We start from the raw sequence: 19,557 nt of genomic DNA, 5'->3' as shown, positions 1-19,557 counted from the left end.
ATCTCATGGATGGGGAGAATAAACGCCAAAAAGATGAATCTCCTCCCTAGGGTGCTATATGTTTTCCAGATGCTCCCGTTAGAGGCCCCCAAAGCCCATCTCAAAGAAGCCAAGCAGCGCATAACGTAATTTATTTGGCAAGGCCAGAGACCTAGAATAAGTTATGAAACCCTCAAACTCCCCAAAGAAAGAGGGGGGTCACCCTCCCAGACTTGCGAACCTACCACAGAGCGGCCCAACTTAGGGCACTGGCTCCCCACCTCAGAGAGGACCCCAAGAAACAATGGGTCTACCTCGAAAATTCTCTCCTGCACCCAGTCACCGTGGTTGAATGGCTATGGGTCCCACTGAAAAAGATCCACAGAAGAATCGGGGATCATCCGATACTAGGAACAATGTGGAGAGCACTGGATGGGAAGGGAAATGGGGAAAGGGTGACCACATGGCCTTCCCCCCTGAGCCACATTTGGTCCACGCCGGACCTAGAAGAAATCCCAGGCCATGAACACTACCAGTCCTGGTTCGACGCAGGACTCTGTAGGATCGGCCAGCTGGTAAGGGGGGAAGCCTTTATAAGCATCCAGGAGCTCAAGGAGGCACTGGGAATCGGCAGGCTCTCCCCGCTCCTTTATCTACGGCTTAAGGGAGTCCTCATGAAACCGAAACTAAAGCCTTGCATACAAAGAAAACTCACCCCAGTTGAGAAAATCCTAGACACCCATGTGGAAATGAATACAATTGGGAATAATAGCTTTCCTTTTGATGTGTTGTGGGCAAGTGCCCTAAGTTCAAGTTCTGAAAAAGCCTGCTGTGCTTTAAAAACCAATAAAAAATTGAAGAAAAAAAATAAAAAAAAAGGAGGACAGAAATTGAAAAACCCTGATGCCTAGTCATCTAAATGCTTCTCTCCAACAGAGAGGTTTGGGGGTAAACCCAACACCACTAGTCAACATAGAACATGACACCATTCCAATCGAGGTGTATAACAGCAAGAGAATAACTCTAGCTGCAGGCAACATTATTGGAATGGCGGTTGATGACCGACATTTCTCCATAGATTTAGGAAATTAACTGTTAAGACCAATCCCCAAGGACTGTTTTGACAGTGATGAGAACACAACACCAGACAGGATCTTTACCTGGCATGGGCGGGGGGGGGTGGAACTTCCTGGTGTACACTTCTTGCCCTTATGGTAAGGAAGATGTGACTTGTGACTTCAGGAGGGATGAGGTTACTTTCCAGGTCCATGAGGGCTGCCTTTCCCACCTGAGGCCACCAGTCCAAATCAGCACTTTGACCAGGGACTTCTCCACCCAGCTGGAGGAAGCCGCTGAGATAGCAAAATCAGAAGTCTTTCCAGGCTTCAGGCAGATGGTTGAAGAGAGTCAACCTAGCTGATGCCTGTGAGACTCTGGAGCAGAAGCAAAAGTTGAAACAGGTTTTCTTGGATTTTCAAGATCTTTGTGGTGCACTCATATGACTGTGGTCGCACCGACATCCATACAACAATTATTCCCACAGACCCTGGCAGGACTCCAGTGTTTGTGAAGCAGTATTGCTTGCCTCTCGCATCAATGGATTCCCTTACTGAAATAATTAAGAACCTTGAATCCTGTGGGATAATCCGTCCAGTCCACAGCACCTTCAATAATCCGGTGCTGGGGATATTGAAGCCAAACGGCCAGTGGAGACTCTGCGCTGACCTTAGGGAGCTCAACAAACAGGTCCATACTTCCCAATGGCCGCTTCCCTACATTGACCAAGGGCTGGCCCAGATCCAAGGATCACAGGTATTCACTGCAATAGACCTGACCAATGGATACTGGACTGTACCTGTCAGTAGGGAGGACCAATACAAGCTGGCCTTTACCTTTGGGGGCCAGCAGTACACATGGAACCGGACTCCCTTTGGATACATCAACTCCGGCAAGGAGTTTAACATTTTTCTACGTAAGGCCATGCCCGACCTGGGTGAGAGGGGTAACCTGGCTTATGTAGATGATGTCCTCATCAAAAGCTCAATTGTGGAGGAACACATAGCGGAGATCCGTTAGGTTCTGACAGTTGAGGGTCGCCGGAGCAAAACCTTCCTTTCAAAAGGCACAGTAGTGTAGAACACGTGTCAATTTCTTGGGGCATGAGATTACTCCTCAGGGTTTATGTCCCCAGGAAAAGAAAGTGGAAGCCTTCCAGAAATTGAAAGGCCCTACAACTCTGCGGGAACTAAGGAGCCTCCTCAGTCCTTGGACTGACCAACTACAGTAGAAAGTTCATTGAGGGCTACGGAGAGATCACAAGACCCCTAATTCATCTTTTGAAGGGGGGGTCAAGTGGGAGTGGGAGTGGGGTCCAGAACAAGCCGAGGCAGTAAGACAACTCAAAAGAAGCCTCTCACAAGCACCTTGCCTAGCTTACCCAGTCAGAAACAAGGAGTTCATCTTGGAGACAGGGTTCTCCAATACATGCTTGACTGCAGTATTATGCCAAAAGCATGACCAGGTCAATAAAGTAATCTCCTATGCGAGTAAAACTATATCCTCTGTGGAGGAAAAATTCAACGATTGTGAGAGGTACTCCTGGCAACGGTGTGGGCATTGAAGAATTACTGCCCGTTTATCCAGGGGGAACAAATCATAGTGGAGACTCCACACCAGCCTCTGCAATATCTCCAAAGTGACAGAATCCGGGCCAGAAATGCAAGTAATTCCCGAATTACTTCCTGGATTCCATCAATGCAAGACTTTCCTGTGGATGTCAGATATGGCCAAAACAAGAAGAGTCCCCTCGCGCAAGGTCTGGCTGACTTGCATGAGTGTGCCAGAGAAAACTGTCTCGAGGACGAGAGTCTAAAAATCCAAGGACAACATGGAGGCATACCTCAATTCCCCACACAAAGTCTTTGAAGAAGACAAGTGTGAGGGAATACCCACTGTCTATGTGGATGGATGCTCTTACTATGTTGACAACAACAGGGAAAAAGAACTTGTGGCCGGCGTAGGGAATGCATGAGTGAATGAGACCCCAGAACCCTCCGCTGGGTACACAATTCGTCCCCGAAGTAGTCAAGTGGCAGAGTTGATGGCTATGCATCAAGCCATCCTCACTGCTGTCCAACATCAACTCCACAAACTGGTCATAATCACATATTTGTATCATGTACAGAACGGGTTTGTGGAGCATCTGGTTAATTGGAAAACTAGAGGCATGCTATGTGCTAATAACAAACCCTTGAAACATGGGAAGTTAATTCAGAATATGGATTATCTGGTCACCTCGAATGGGATGACCATCTACTGGAAAAAGATCAAGGGTCATTCCAAGGTAGAGGGACCAGACAAAACTGGAAATGACTTAGCTGATCAGCTGGCCAAAACTGGGGCCATCCAAGGGGATCTAATAGAGATCAAGTCTCTGTTGGGAGAAATCCAGGTCACTACTATCACTAGGTCCCAGACAAATGCTCACAATGAACTCTCAACTGCACAATGGAGTAAGGAGACTCCAGATGCTGATTTGATTATGGCTCAGAAGGGGGATGCAATAATTGGTAAGTTTTATCAACACATCGAGGACCCCGAGAACTTTCCCCTGATGGATACCGATTACATTGGGAAAGAGGACCTCAGAGTGTTGATGAAATGTCCAAAAATGTTCTGAATCCAAGACGGTTTGTTGGTGAGGAAATCCCTAGCTGGCCAGGATCAGTGGGTGGTCCCTACCTCATTCCAAAGTCTGATGTTAAGTCACGCCCATCAGTCGGCCACAGCCGGTCATAGGGGGTTTCATAAAACACTTGAAATCTTAAGAGAGGTTGCACACTGGCCACACATGGGGCAGGACCTCGACCAATACTTGAAGGGGTGTCTTGGTGTACACAATTTCAGCCAACATCCCTCACACACCCTGCGCCTCTCCAAAAGAGGGGGATGACACTGCCATGGTCAGATTTGCAAGTCGATTTCATTGGGCCCGTGATTCGCTCCTCTAGGGGAAACAAGTACATGTTGACTGTGACATGCTTGTTTACTAAATGGGTGGAATGACTCCCGGCCCCAAACTGCAAGGCAGAAACAGCAGCTGCCCTGATCAACCACATCTTTTCGTGTTTTGGACTACCCCAAAGGATCGAGTCAGACAGAGGTAGCCATTTCACCAGCGAAGTAATGACAAAGATGTGGGAGATACTTGGGGTCAAGCTACATATTGCTTACTGGCAGGTCTCTAGTGGTGCAGTAGAGAGATATAATAGAACAATTGTGAGCATATTAAAAAGGTTTGTGGAAGATTCTGGGCCAAGTTGGGATATTCGATTACCTCTTGTCCTAATGGCCATCAGATCTACCCCTTCATCTGCAACTAACATGTCACCGTTTGAGCTGATGACTGGACGCAGGATGGTGTTTCCCCAGCATCTGCTCTACAGAACCCAAGAGCAGACATTGATCAATGCCTCCACAACTCATGAGTATGTTGAAAATCTAAGAAAACACCTTCAACATGCTTTTGCCTATGCTCAGTAGAATCTAGAGAGATCTGCAGACAACATGAAGACCCACTATGACTTAAAGACTACTAGAAAAGAATACAATGTAGGAGACCGGGTCTACTTATACAATTTCCAAAGGAACCAGCAGTGCTCCAGATAAGATTTTGAGGTGGGAGTATTTTACGCATGATTTTTCAAATTAGAGCGTAAATGCAATTTCAAGAGTAAAAATTAGTTTTCTCCTCTGCAAGAGAGTAATACTTATCCAACACATACGTTATGGGTATGAACACATTTTAAAAGGGTGCGTGCTTTATTGTGTTGCTCGCTTAGCTGTCACAGATTTGGTCTTTCAGTTGGAAATTCACCATCATGCATAAGGCGGCTATGCTGCTGACAAAAGAAATGCTACATTGCCATCTAGTGGTGGAAAGTATGTTTTTTTAGTGGTGGAAAGTATGTTTTTTTAATGAATAAATCAAAGCATACACGGTACGCAGTACAAAATTAAATGGTCCGTATTTGCCATATTTACATACGTAAAAGGGCAAGATACGCACGTTAAATGGTAGGCTGGGAACCAGGCCAAACAGCGCAAATGTTTGCCTACCTGGAGGGGTCCTTTTGAAATTGCAGACAAAAACTCACCAGTCGCCTACAAAATCTGCATCCCCAAAGGCAGTTTGGCAGAAGGGGAAGGTAAGTGGGTCCATATTAACCAACTGAAGTGCTGCCATCCTAGGCACACTCTGCAGAAACTGGAGGAGTCTTCTGGAACCCCAGAGGGGGCCACTCGAGCTTCATAAAATTCCAACTCTAAAATAAGCCATATATAGTCTATAAAATACAATAATAAAAATGTGTCCTGATTTATCAAAATGTATGTGTCCGCCCCACTACATTAATAGTGGTGGGGAAATGTCTACAAATATGTTTTTGCTTTGTCATCCTAGGTCATCATAGTTGATGGAAACTATGGAGACTAAACAAGGAGGACTACCCGGGGACAAGGAGGAAAGATCTGAGGGGCCCGGAGTATTACATTAGGACTGGCGAGGAGAACCAATTGATCCACCTTTGACGGAAGGAAAGACGATGAACTTTGCCATTTGTGGAATCAGAAAAGATGAAACAGACATCCCAGTCTTGCGAATTCCCACTGATGGAAGATCAACGCCAATCGCAAGAGGGGGGGCTTGTGGGATGTTCAACCCACTAGTCCAGGCCCTACAACATTACTGTGCATTGCTTGCATCAGGAACATCAGAATGGCCGCCGGAAAGCATGCTGCTCGGTAAAAATCACCCAATAGTGTGCAGTAAAAATCTGAAAAATAGGCCGCCATCCACTTTTGCCTATCTCAGTGGTAACACAGGAGACCACTGCCAAAACCCATCATTTGGCTGCCCTCAGAGCAAGGCTGATTGCAAAAGTAACACAGAGCTGTGTGAAAATCCCTTTTTCTTGGTTGTCAAATTTGCAAAAATCATGGCTCACAAACCACCCAAAAGATCCAACCTCCTTGTTGGGTGTTAAACATCATTCTACTTCGAGAATCCACATAAATACAATGTCCACAGAAGTACACTTATCAGAAGAAAATCCACGTTGAAGATTGCTTGCTGGAAAGAAATATGTCAAAAATGGGTGCAATACCGTTACTCGCCTCTGTCAGACGCTGGCGATCTCTAAATCTGACAGGTGAAACTTGTGTCTCAAAAACTAAATATGCCAAAGAAGTGACTTCCATCAAATGCAATATGGGGTGCCACACATTGATTTTCATGTTAAAAAAGACTGGAATTGAAGACATGTTTGCTTATTTTAAAATGTGTAACTTTAATTTCCACAAAAGAACAAGGTTACAATTTACTGTAAAATAACCTGATTCAGCTAAACTCCAAGAGGGTTCCCACACTGAGCTTTAGAGACATTCCACTCCTTCTACCCAAAAAAAATCTTCCCCCCTGCTCTGCTAATAAACCGGCAGGCTGGTGTGAAAGGAAGTGGGAGGGGGACTTTTGGCCTGTTGTCCTGCTAGTAGACAAAGGACTCCCTTGAACTGAATGGAAATGCTAATTTGGGGCGTCAATAGGAACCAGCCCTGGCAGGAAGGAGCTCAAGTTACTCTCTGGATCAGCCAAGACCTTGGAGGCAGGCCAGACTGAAAATGTGGATTTGAAACTGGAGTAAATATATGTTTAAGGAAAAGACATATAAAATATTGTACCGAACTGACAAAAATATGAAACTTAGAGATTATTAAAATGAAAAGATCGCTCACAGTTTAAAACTAATCTGGAATCTGTGCGATGTTCTGAGACTGAACCACAAAGATTTTAATATTGGAGCTATTGTGATTATGCTAGGAACATGAAAAATTACAGGAATATGCCCAGAGGGTATGTGCATGTGTGTGTAAACAATTGTACAGATCCGAAAATGTGTAACCAACCAAAAGCGTGAAAAACTGTCATTTGTGAACCAAAACTCGTAGGAACATGAGACTTTGACAGAAACATACCTTAGTCAATCTATCATGTAAATATGTATTATTAACAAGTTGTGCATATTGTAAATATGTTTATGAAAAATAAGATACTGTACAGAGACAAAGGGGAGGTTTTCTCGCTAAGCCATACACATGAAACATCATGACACACTATTCCTTTCTCAAATCAGGAGAGGGGGAATTCTTTGACCTATCAGATCCTTAGAGGGTTGGGCATAGATAATCAGCCTCCCCACCCACTTTGGAAAATGGATAAATTGGAACTGTTGAGAACACACATTCTCTCATCAACTGATCCACTTGCGAAGCACCCTGCAGGAAGATCCAAACTCCAGAACCAGACTACAGAACCCTGAAGCAGAGGCCTAACCCAAAAAGCTGAACCTTTTCTGCAGGCCTTTAAAATGTAGCAACCTGATGTTAACTCCTAAACTTCCACGGGGCCAAAACCATTCAGCAGCCTGGCTGAGCCGTTTTGCTGCTTCTGGCCAAGAACCTGTGCTAGAACCCAAGATCCAGACCAGTCCAGTACCCGTCAGATCCAGTCCAACAGGCGCACCAGAGTGCCTTGCTGAGAGCAGAACCCAGCGCCTGAGACCTGTCCGGTGGCGAGCGAATCCCAGCCAAACCCTTGACCAGATCTTTGACGGGCCCATTCCATTCCAAAGCCATAGTAGTGAGTATTTAGTATAGAACTGTTCATAGTCATCTCTTAGTTTAAAGTAATCCTATTCAATCCATTTCAACCTATCCAGAACTGCATTATAGAATCTTGTGTCCATCCTGAATCCATCTCATTATATAGTCTGTGATAATTGTAGTGATAATCATCTATGCGCTGATATTTTTCTGAAGAAAGTCAAGTGTCCTGCCGTACAGAAGTCAGAGCAGAAGGAGCCCTGTTCTGGTGGCTGTCCCGTTGGGAATCTTGCACTTTCATAGCCCCTTAGTAGAAGTCCATCTTGGTTCCTAATCTTTAAATCTATCTTTACTAAAACCTCTAACTTTTGAACCGTATGTGCTAGAAAGGAAATGTAAATGTCATTTAGAAGCTAACATCCTCAGCTTTCAAACTAACCCAAAACGACATTCCAATTCCTTAGTTATTCCGTAATCGCGTTTCTCGCACGCGGGAAAGTTGCCGCGAATTTGCATTTAGCTCAATTTCACTCCACATAAAATAGCGATTTCTTGTTTTCAACTTCTGAATTTCGTTTTCCATCTGCTAATCATTCTACAATCATTGCTAGTGTTGACCTGAACCAATCGCAAGCAACTCTCACTAGTTCTGAATCTTAGTTATCGACAGTGCTCCAGATAAGATTTTGAGGTGGGAGTATTTTACGCATGATTTTTCAAATTAGAGTGTAAATGCAATTTCAAGGGAGTAAAAATTAGTGTTCTCCTCTGCAAGAGAGTAAAACTTATCCAACACATACGTTATGGGTATGAACACATTTTAAAAGGGTACGTGCTTTATTGTGTTGCTCGCTTAGCTGTCACAGATTTGGTCTTTCAGTTGGAAATTCACCATCATGCATAAGAAGGCTATGCTGCTGACAAAAGAAATGCTACATTGCCATGTAGTGGTGGAAAGTATGTTTTTTTAATGAATAAATCAAAGCGCACACGGTACGCAGTACAAAATTAAATGGTCCGTATTTGCCATATTTACATGCGTAAAAGGGCAAGATAGGCACGTTAACTGGTAGGCTGGTTATCGAATTAAAATCATTTTTTGCATTTTTCCCCATCCAATTCAAACTACTTCTAAAAGCAATTGACCCGTTTTAAAATCATTACTGTTCTCTCCAAGCTTGCTGGGGGAATTGGGATTGAACTGCATTGTTGATTGTTATTCCTGAAACCTGTGTGCCCTCATTCCATATCTCCATATTGCATATTAGGGGGGAGTGAGTAGTAACAGAGGGAAAGAGGGATCATATTGTCTTTTGATTGAAGTCATAAAGTCTTATTTCTGTGTTGCATTCTTTCCTATCATTTCATTACCTTGAACCATACAAAGTATTCTCTGCTACATTATTCTTCCTATTCCTATTCCCAATTGATTAAAGAGATTGTTGATATTGTAATATTACCCACTGCTGATCATTGCATAAATATTCATAAGTGTGATATTCAGATATTATTCATATGTATAAAGTGTAATCTATATATTGTTCAATTCTTCAATTAAATCTTTTAATTTGCAAAACAAACCTACTTCTTGGCTCAGTGAGGCCGGGGGGGATTCAAAGAGAGGGGCGTTATATAAGGGTACATCATCCAGAATTAAAAGAACTTTTGACATAAAAATATATAAATAAGGGTTTCCATTGGGCATCCCATACTAGACATTGACTTAGTTGGAGTGCTGGATTGAAATCACTTACAGCCTGGCAAATGTGCCTACCCATCAAATTATAACTACATTTGCCTTGCGTTAGGATTTTCTGATGGGTAGAAGAAAATGACAGGACCAATCATGTCAAATTATCCTACACAGTCAAATGTTCCTATCGTTAGGATTTTCTGACAGCTAGAACATGTGACATTATCAATGCTGTCAGATTTTCCTACCGATAGGAATTTCTGACAGGAAGCAAAATGTGACATTACACTACCCCTGTGTACTCTGCGCGTATGCCCCCAAGCCGTCCTTTTCCCATGCCTCCGACAGCTGGGCCGTTCAGCATTTTGTTTTTACTCTTGACCCTGCCCCAAGGTAACACAATGATTAGGCTTGACCACACTATAGGCAAGATACAGAATGCACCCTGCCCGATTGCCCGTATACACACCTCACCACTAAAACAATAATTTAACATGGCCACAATAGGCACAGCCGTACAGCCTAGCATTAAACCATTCACTGGCACATCCAGAATCCGCTGCTGCATCTAATCATTGGTCCACTATCATCCACTCCTTCCGCTACCTTGGCAAGCTGTTTCCACGGATGACAAGCAGTGATGTTCAGGCCCGAAGAATCGCTGCCCTTCAAGGTTGTGTGAGGAGGAAATAAACATTGCCAAGGAGGTTCCAACCACTGCCCCCTTGAGAAAGGATGAGGAGGCTGGCATGGTCAGCGATACCAGGGAACAGAAAGGTATATGCAGCAGGTAATGAGCCAGAACAAGACAGAGTGGCGCTCCAGCGCAGCTCCATCCCCCAGACCCAGGGGCTAGCACATGACTGATCCGTACCCTGCACCTCAAAAAGCACTGCCTAGTCTTCTGAAAGCAGTCTGCTTGTCGAAGCACAGGTTGCTCACTCTGGAGCCTGCATGCATAAACTTCCATCCAAATCCCTCACATACTGCTATATATATCCTGCAATTTACACACGTTTCTTTATTAGGGTTAATATTATGACCAATCCAAACAGAAGAGTCCATTATTCGCTTAAAAGGGTTTCTTACTGAATCATTATAAGACATGTTTAACATTTAAAATTGTGGACATTATAATGTTCCCATAATGCACAAGATACTATACTGCGTACCCTGGCCGGGGCCACGCCCCTTGGTCCCGAGCCCCTAAAGAGTTGACAGAACAGTTCCCCCAGTACGTTTTTACAGGACAGTTCCCCCAGTACGTTTTTTCCCCCCCATTTCCAGCACTAGGTATATAACAACCGCAAACACAGAACTCTAAAAGGGGTGAGCTGGGACGTGGTGGCTGCAGTGGGCAACCCCCTATATTTGCCTAACCCTTTGTGCACACTTATGCTCCCACTATACCTTTCCACACCCCACACAAAGTGCTTATAGAATTGCCCTAAAACCATGCATGTGTACAGCGGTCTCTAGTCTGGCCGCCCGACATCTCAAATTCACCGTGAACCCACACAATCGGGGCTGTTCGTATATTGAACCCTGCCATAAGTGGCCATCATATCCCGCATTACAATGCCACGGCTTTCCCCCTCCCGTTCACCTGCCCACCCCTTGCGATTTCGTTTGGTCGTGCCACAACTGAGATCACCCCCAATAACATTTTATAATTAAATATCATGCCAGGTCAAGCTTCGCCCCCCTCCCCAACCGCCGATCTTGAGGCACAATCCAAACAGTTAAAATTATAGCAACGTTTCAGAATCCTGAAATACACCTTTTTTTAATGTATAGTTGTTATTCAGAGCTATTTAATTGGGGACCACGCCCACTCAGGAACCATAGCTGCTCACAGTCCCTCTGAAATTCATTGCCCATAACACACTGTTTTCCACAAGTCGAGTAACGCCCCCGTTTGGGGTTTCCCCAACATAATACTGTATCACCTGCCCGAAGTAAGAACTCTATGCAATGATCCCCTAAGTAGTACAGCCCAAACGATGGCACCTGCCGGGCCATACAGACATAGGAAAAACACAGATTCCAATTTCAGAAAATAGAAACTCCGCATCAGTACACTAACGCCCAAGTCCGGTGTCCACATTCTCCGCCTAGAGGATGACGCGGGACAAACCTAATTAAATGGAATTGGGAATTCATAGAGGCGCCAGCCATACATTTCCGATCTAAGCCCCAGCCCTGAACGAAAGATGATTTATTAGCAGCTCTCAGGCGCATGCCAGCTGGGACGCGCCTTCTGCTGAGAGGAATCGTCAGCCAGGGGGTGTGGTGCATGCTACAATCAGAGGGGGGTGTTCAAAGGGTCCGATACAGGGCTCGTGCGTTGAAATACCCCAGTACTGGAAGAATTAGTGCAGGACTGGGGCGGGGGGCGTTAAAGGGGATGCAGGAAACAGCATGCCAGGGCGGTGTGTGGGTAGCAGCGCGAGGTAAAAGCGACAGACACATCAATGTCGAAAAAGTCTGACTGGGTAGAAAACCCTACCCACGTGTAAGGGTAATCGCCTATCAATACCCTAATGTCAAAAGGGGCTTTCTGACAGTACATGCGTGAAGGCGAACCTAGGGGGCAGAGGGCACATGTCTTCTGCTCTGTGTTCACACAATTAGTGGGTTCAGTCTCCCACCTAGCCAGTGAAGCCTTGCTTGGCCCAACCGGTAAATGTGGGCGCGATTCACAAACATGGATGGGCGTGTCCAAGCCTGCTGCCTCGCGTGTACCTCACTAGAAATGTTGTTCACTGTTGCTTTTAGTGGGCGAGGGATACCCGTGTTCTCCACCGGTGCATTCCTTCCCTTTATTGAGCTGTAAGCAACCTAAAGGCGGGGAGAGGAAAAGGGGCGCCCCTTTATTCCGCCACTCGCGCTCCCTCCTCCTCTCCGCGCTTAACTCACATACAACTATCATCTTGTCTTAGCCCAGTTCACCTCCTCGCCCAATAACACATAAGGAGGTCGCTGCAGGAACCTGTCATCCTCATGAGGGCCTCGGGGTGACTTTTTCTCAAACTGTTACCAGCTTCATATCACGTTCCCCTGCACTCACCTGCACTTGCAACCGTCCTTCTCTGGAGGTTTTTCAACCCCACCTGGGGTGCTCCAGCTGGCCCAAAACCCCCATGCTGCTTTCCTTCGGTTTGTTTTGTTTATGTCCTTCCTGACGGGTTCCCGGAAAGCGCGTGACTCCCTCTGGTCACGGGGTGTCCGTATCTCCAATCAAAGGCCCCCGACAGCAGTTTCTATCCAATCCTAGTTCGCCTGCTTGCAGGACAACCAATCATTCGGCGCTCACCTGGGTGTCCAATGCTTGCTCTGGGTAGAGCTTTAGGAGCTGATCACAAGCTCTGCAAGTTTTTTCATAGGGGATTTTCAAGAATGTTTTATGTTATGAAAAGAACAACAGCAATCTTTCCTTTTCTGTTTTTCCATTCCAAAAAGAAACGACACTACCCACTCAAGCAGCGCCGGCGAATCACTGTGTTTTGTCATATTTGCAATCCCGTACTGAAAAGGTATCCCTGGTGTTCGGCTGTTCCCGTAGCCGAACGTAGAACAGACGGAAGCAGCTGCAAACCGAGCTGCGGCCCTTCATTTACCAGATGTCAGTGTGCAGAGTTGATGCAAAATTAGCATTTTTAACAAAATATTTGACAGCTTTGTGCAAGTTTGAACATTTTGTCCAATAAAATAAGGACGATTTTGAAAGTTGTGCAATCAAATAAGGACTGTTTCTGGAAGCTGCGTGCAGGTGTATCTTTTTTTTACAATAAAATAAGGACGATTATGCGCAGGTATGAGCTTTTTTTGCAATACAATGAAGATTTTGAAAACTGTGTACAGACAAATGATCCACGATTACATGAGAGCTTTTTTGTGGTAAAATAGGGGCGATTTTGAAAGCTAAATAAACCTAACTCGCATTCCCTTTACACCACGTCTCACCCCTTCCACTATGCCACAATGTTACTTGTTTGGAAAGGAATAGAGTATATTTTCAAATAAAATAACGATCTTGAAAGTAAGCTGTGTGCAGGTATGGACATTTTGATACAAACTTGTCAGAGATCATTTTTTGTGCTAAAATAAAGACGAGTTTGAAAGCTAAACACACATATTTATGTATTTATTTTTACATTTATATCAGCGCACAAAACCCTCAGGCATCTAGGCGCTAGTTACAGAAGTGCATAGTACAGTTCGTATGGTACAAGAACACATTCGTCCTTGTAACTAAGTCACTTTCTTGCAACAGCACCTCGATACCCCTGGGCTGTTAGTGTGCTTTACAAATCTAAAACAAGCATGTTGGTTACAATCAAAATAGGTGTGAGTATACAACCTGGCAGACCCTCACCTCATGTTATGGGAGTGATTCTGGAATGCAGACAAGAACAAGAGACAAAATAGGTATATGAGCACAAACTGACAAAGCCTCGCCTCATGTTACGGGGGTGGGAGGTAGGCACAATCAGATATGCAAGTAAAGGTAGGTAATAGGAACATTTGAATGAGTTCACAAACTGGCAGTTGTTTGATAGTGCACAATCTGGTAAATCCTCACCTTATGGTGTAGGGGGTTACGTTGGGGTTACAGGCAGGCATGGTGAGAAACATTCATGAAGATGCAGTGTGAGGCAGATTAAACAATAAGGCACGGTGTATGGGAGCCGAAATAAGGTATGACAGCCCCCTAGCTTGAAGCAGTTGCAGTGCAGTGTTCGCGCCTTGAAACACTTGTGTATAGGCGCGTTACAAATGCCTTATCATAAAAGATACACAGTCCGCGAATCTAAGGCCTGCAGGCAGGCATGGGCAATAATTAAGCGATGATAATAGACGTGACAGCATCAGTGTAGTTACAGAGGTATGCAATAGGAATGGAGCAATGGTAGGAGGACATTAGTAAGTTCGAAGATGCACACCCAGAAGTGAGGTCCAAAGTAGGCATGTTAGGCCTGCTGGTCCAAGCCAAGTGGGGACAGTAGGCTATTAAGGCAAGTTAGGCGTATAGGAGTAAACCCGGTGTGCAAAGGAACATAGTATGATGCAAGTGTTATGGTCACGCAGGCCTGGCAGACCAAGGCTGGGGGCATCCAGCTGACATCAATTGACAGGGGCACCCTGCCAGCCCGTGAGCACACAGGCTCTTCCATGGAGTGGGGTCACCCAGGCTGACACAGGACACAGTGATCGAGTTGCCCAGCAGGGGCACTGGCACCTTCATGCAGCGTTGCCCAGCAGGGGCTCTGCTAACATGGGGGGGAAGGGGGGGTCAGGGACAGTGTTGCTCAGCAGGGGCACTGTCCAGGTGGAGGGTCCTGCAGCAGCAGGCCCTCCACCTGCTACACAGCGCCAGCATCGCACTGCTGCAATGAGGAATACAGCAGGCCAGGCTCCATGGTATCTACTAAAGAGCCGGAACTGGCCCGTCCCTTTTATTATATTGCTCACATGGTCAGCACCATGTGACCATTGCACAAGCCCTGGGAGATACCATGCTCCCAGGAAGGGGTGACACACCATACTCCTCCTTTTCCCCAACCAACAATCAAATGGGAAAGACCATTGGACATTAAATCAATCAAACGGCACAAACATTAATGCTTGGCCTCCAGGTGCAAATAATGGTCACATACATAGGAACTCAGGTTGGGACACACACTACTTCCGAAAACATAACACATCTACTAAGCATTGGTACACATGTGGGGTGACAGTCAGGTTTGGTGGACTGCTGGGGACACGTTGGAAATTCCACATTTAAACAAACCTTTATTAACCTTGGTGAGTGAAACGTAAACTACTGACGGCGCTGTCGTTAACACCTGGTGCCAATTAAAGCATGTCGATAATACGCATGATCACATCTTCACATAGCCCCTTGAATGGGCCCTTTTAAGCAAGTCCAGAGTCTGCAGGCTCTCAACCTTCATGGGGATGGGTACTGAGTCCCCATTATGCAATTGCGGGTTGTGCAGGGGACCAGTCTGACTTCTGTTGACATCTATTCAGGACATTTCAGTTTACAGTTATGGGGCCAGAAAAGCTGAACCTGGGGGGGGGGCGGCACCAGGGGCCACATCAGCCTAGTCCATAGCTGGTGGGGGAGGGCCGGCAAAGCCACACCTGGGGGGACACCAGGGGCCACATTGACCTGGTCCATTGATGATGGGGGCAGACCCTAGGGCTTGGAGGTCTTACCCAGACAGGAGTCTGTCCACCTGCTACAGAAGCGGAGGGCGCACAAGCACTCAACTGGAGCTGCAATCCTCCCGTGGTGTTCCCTTCTACTTCCCATTTATTTTCTTTTACCATCACCACCAATGGGCCCGGGAACTTCAGCAGGCCAAAAGGTTGTGATGGCACTTATTCCACACGGATTGCATCCTTTTTCCACTGCCTATGCAGCATTGACGTTGTGTTCACTTCGCTACAGTGGAGGGCGCACATGCACGCCTGTGGAGCTGAAACCGTCCACTGGTTACACTTTACCTTTTCCCACCTCTTGCAGGGGGGTTTGTAGCTGCGTCCACGCAGCTTAATTATTTTTTCAAATCACCGCCGATGGGCCCTGAGTCTGCAGAGGGCTTTGTATATTCCCTCCTTCGTCGCCAATGTTATGTCCTGGCTTGCGGTGACGCAAGCCAGGTAGACCAAGGGTGAGGGCACCCAGCCGACATGCTGGGGGCACCCAGCTGACATCAATTGACAGGGGGCACCCTGCCAGCCCGTGAGTACACAGGCTCTTCCATTGCCTGAGGGCACCCAGGCTGACACCAGACACGGTAACAGAGATGCCCACCAGGGGCACCAGCACCTTCATGCAGAGTTGCCCGGCAGGGCCTGTGCTGACACGTGTTCAGGTGTCGCTTCTCTGCGGCGCGTCACCGCAGAAAGGCCCTGCTCATTCCTTCAATGATACGCGGGAGCCAGGGTATGCTTCAACCTTTCTTTATTAACTGCCTCGGCGGATCTGCCGAGCCCACCTCCCCGTCCCTCCCCTTCCCCTGACGTCACGTCCCGGACGTCATGTCCTTTGGGCCCCAACGGAGGCCCGCCCACACAACGATGTGGGCAACCTGACATCTCCCCCCTTTTTAACATGCGAGTTCAGGTGCTCCCTTCTTACCCCATCTCCTCAATGAGTCGTGTTGGCTTCATGAGGCTCCTCGGCGGTCGTTTTGCCTTAGTCGGGGTTGGGGCTTCCCTGGCGGGTGTGGGGAGGTGCGCCTCACCTTCTGACTCTTCCCCGTCTCCTTGGTACGCTTCTTCGTGTGGTCTGTCCTCCTCGCTGTCTCTGTCCCATGTCCATTGACCTTCTTGAGTCAGTCTGACTCGTTTGAAATGCGAGCTGTTCCTGGTCACCATTGAACAGTCGTCCCTTTGTGCTGTGACCATGGAGCCCTTCTTGTGCATCACAATCAGGGGTGTGGGTGCGAATGTGGCTTCTTCTTTCCGGTTCTTGGGTTGCCTGAGCCATACTTCGTCTCCTGGTTGCATTATGTTCTCGCGAGCTCTCCTTTTCCTGTCCGTGATCTCTTTCGTCTTTGCTTTGCTCACGGTGTCATTTGCTTTTGCTTCTTGTTCTAGCGGCGTCGGTTCTTGTGGCCTAGGGTCTTCCGGTAGTCTCGTGGTGATCAGTCTTCGGAACAGCAGGTCAGCCGGGCACACCCCCGTCGTGCTGTGGGGCGTGTGCCTGTATTCTCGTAGTAATTGGTTAAGGGCCTGCTCAAATGGCTTGTTTTGTACATGGGCGATTTGAAGGGTCCTCTTTATGTTGGCCATGAACCTTTCGACCATGCCGTTGGCCTGAGGCCATCGGGGGGTTATACGTCGATGTTGAAACCCCATGTATTTTGCGAATTGCTGGAAGTCTTGACTTATGAACGTAGGACCGTTGTCAGACTTTATGATCTTGGGGATGCCATAGGTAGAGCGCATCCTGTCAAGTGCCAGAATGACGCTCGATGTGGCGCTGCTTTCTACTATCTGGGCGTCCGGGTATCTTGAGTGTTCGTCCATAAGTACGACCACGTGTGTCCCATTGTGCAGTGGTCCGAATAGATCTACTGCGAGCTCCTCCCACACTTTGTTTGGCAGCGGTGATGACTGTAATGGGTTTGGGTGTGGCGGGGGCGCCACTTGCGCGCACACGTGGCAGCTTCCCACGATGGTTTCTACTATGCGATCGAGTTGAGGGAACCAGACTTTCTGGCGAAGGAGGCGCTTTGTGGCGACTACGCCTCGGTGTCCTTCATGCGCTAGGTGCACTATCCGCTCCCGGAGCGTTCTCGGGATGACGACCTTGCATCCCTTTAATATGATGTTGTCCTCTACCATAGTCAGCTCTTCCCGGACTTGGTCCAGCCACTTGACGTCTTCCTTCGTAGTGTCCGATTCTCCTCTGGCCTGATGTTTCATGAGGGTCGTCTTGTCCAACTGTAGGCAGTGCCGAGCGATTCGCAGCGCTGGGTCCGCCTCTGATTGTATCGATAGTTCCTGCCACCCTACTGGGAGTGGTTGCAGGTGATGTATGATGTAATTTATGTACGCGTCCGCTATGGACGGTTGAGATGCTGTCGTGGACATGGGATGCCGGGAGAGGTAATCCGCTGGGTTTTCTTCCTACCCTGGCCGGTGCAGTATTTGGAACCTGTAATCCTGTAGGCGTAGGCCCCATCTGGCTATTCTCGGCGGCATCCTGGCCTTCGGGCTGCCGTATATGGTGAGCAGTGCCTGGTGGTCCGTGATGATGGTAAATTCCTTGCCAAACAGGAAGAGATGAAAATATCCGCAGGCCCAGACGACCGCAAGGCTCTCTTTTTCCACCTGTGAGTATGCCTGTTCCGTGGTTGTCAGGCTCCGGCTGGCATATGCTACCACATGTGTGATGTATGGCTCCCTGGGATCTTTCTGGGTCAGTATGGCACCGAGTCCCACCGGACTGGCATCCACTATTAGTTCGGTGTCACGGCTGGCATCAAAATATGCCATGTCTTCCGCCTGTGCGATGGCCTTCTTTATCGCCTCAAACGTTGCTTGGCACTCTTTCGACCATGTGAATGGCGTGTCCTTCCGGGTGAGTAGGCGCAGGGGGTTACTGACTGTGGCGTAGTCTTTCAGGTATCTGGAGCAGTAGCTGGCCAGTCCTAGAAACGACCTTAGGTCTGAGGTGTTCACTGGGGGCGTGGCTGAGTTGAGGGCTTCTACCTTTTCCGGGTCGGGTCTCATGCCTTTATCAGAGAAGATGTGCCCCAAGAACCTCAAAGATCCTTTTGAGAACTCACACTTAGATTTGTTCAAGGTTAGCCCTGCGTCGTCCAGTGCTTGGCATACCCTTTGCAGTGCTAGGTCGTGTTCTTCCTGTGATTTGCCGTAGACTAGGACGTCGTCCGAATAGTTCAGACAGTTGGGGACGTGTCTGATAACCTTGTGAATCTCCTCCTGAAAAATCTCAGCGGCAGAAGATATGCCGAAGCTGAGTCTTTTATATTGAAACAGGCCGAGATGGGTGACGAATGTGGTGATGTAGCGGGACTCTGGCGCGATTTCAATTTGGTGGTATCCTTTCGTAAGGTCCAGCTTGGAGAAAACTCTCGCCCCGTGGAGAAGGTGAATCATGTCCGTGATTCTGGGTGCCTGATGCCTTTCTCTTTCAATGGCTGTGTTGGCTCTGCGCATGTCTACGCATATTCGTATGGAACCTTCTGGTGACTTCTTGGGGACGGGGACGATGGGTGATACCCATGGCGTCGGGCCCGACACAGGTTCTATGACATTCATTTTGATAAGCTTGTCCAACTCTTCTTCCACCTGCCTCTGGATATTGAATGGGATTCCTCGATAATGTTGGGCCACTGGTTTGACCTGAGGATTGATGTGGAGGTGTACTTTCCTGTTTCGCAGTTTGCCTAGGCCAGTGAAGAGCTTTGGGAATGAGTTTTCGATTGCGTCCGGTTTTGCAAAGTACTTGTGGGCCATCAGCTGGTATAAGATGTGTACTAGTCCCATGTCTACTGCTGTCCGGAAGCTCAATATGCATCCGCTGTTAGCTTCTGTGTCTAGAATGTATAGCGGGATCTTTGCGGAGTGCCCTTTATGTGTACACCAGGCTGTGATCATGCATTGCATGGCAGGGGTGTCGTGGAGCCATAGGGATATATGTCTACTGTGGCCTTCCTAATTCTAGGTCGTGTGGTCAG

The 19,557-nt window shown here is 47.2% G+C and overlaps 1 protein-coding gene across 2 annotated transcripts in view; it reads right to left on the bottom strand.

Moving 5' to 3' along the window:
* The window catches only part of CREBRF (CREB3 regulatory factor), a 741,844-nt gene extending 729,314 nt beyond the window's left edge, over positions 1-12,530 (bottom strand). For both annotated transcript variants that reach the window (XR_011304479.1, XM_069652415.1), the window contains exon 1: positions 12,402-12,530. The gene's annotated coding sequence lies outside the window, so the exon portion shown is untranslated. The remainder of the gene's footprint in view (positions 1-12,401) is intronic.
* Positions 12,531-19,557: the final 7,027 nt, after the last annotated feature.

Source organism: Ambystoma mexicanum, chromosome 3p (genome assembly GCF_040938575.1).
Source record: "Ambystoma mexicanum isolate Mex_15411 chromosome 3p, UKY_AmexF1_1, whole genome shotgun sequence".
In the NCBI taxonomy this organism is placed as follows: Eukaryota; Metazoa; Chordata; class Amphibia; order Caudata; family Ambystomatidae; genus Ambystoma; species Ambystoma mexicanum.
The sequence above is the reverse complement of the archived record's forward strand: the minus strand, read 5'-3'. Positions and strand labels throughout refer to the sequence as shown.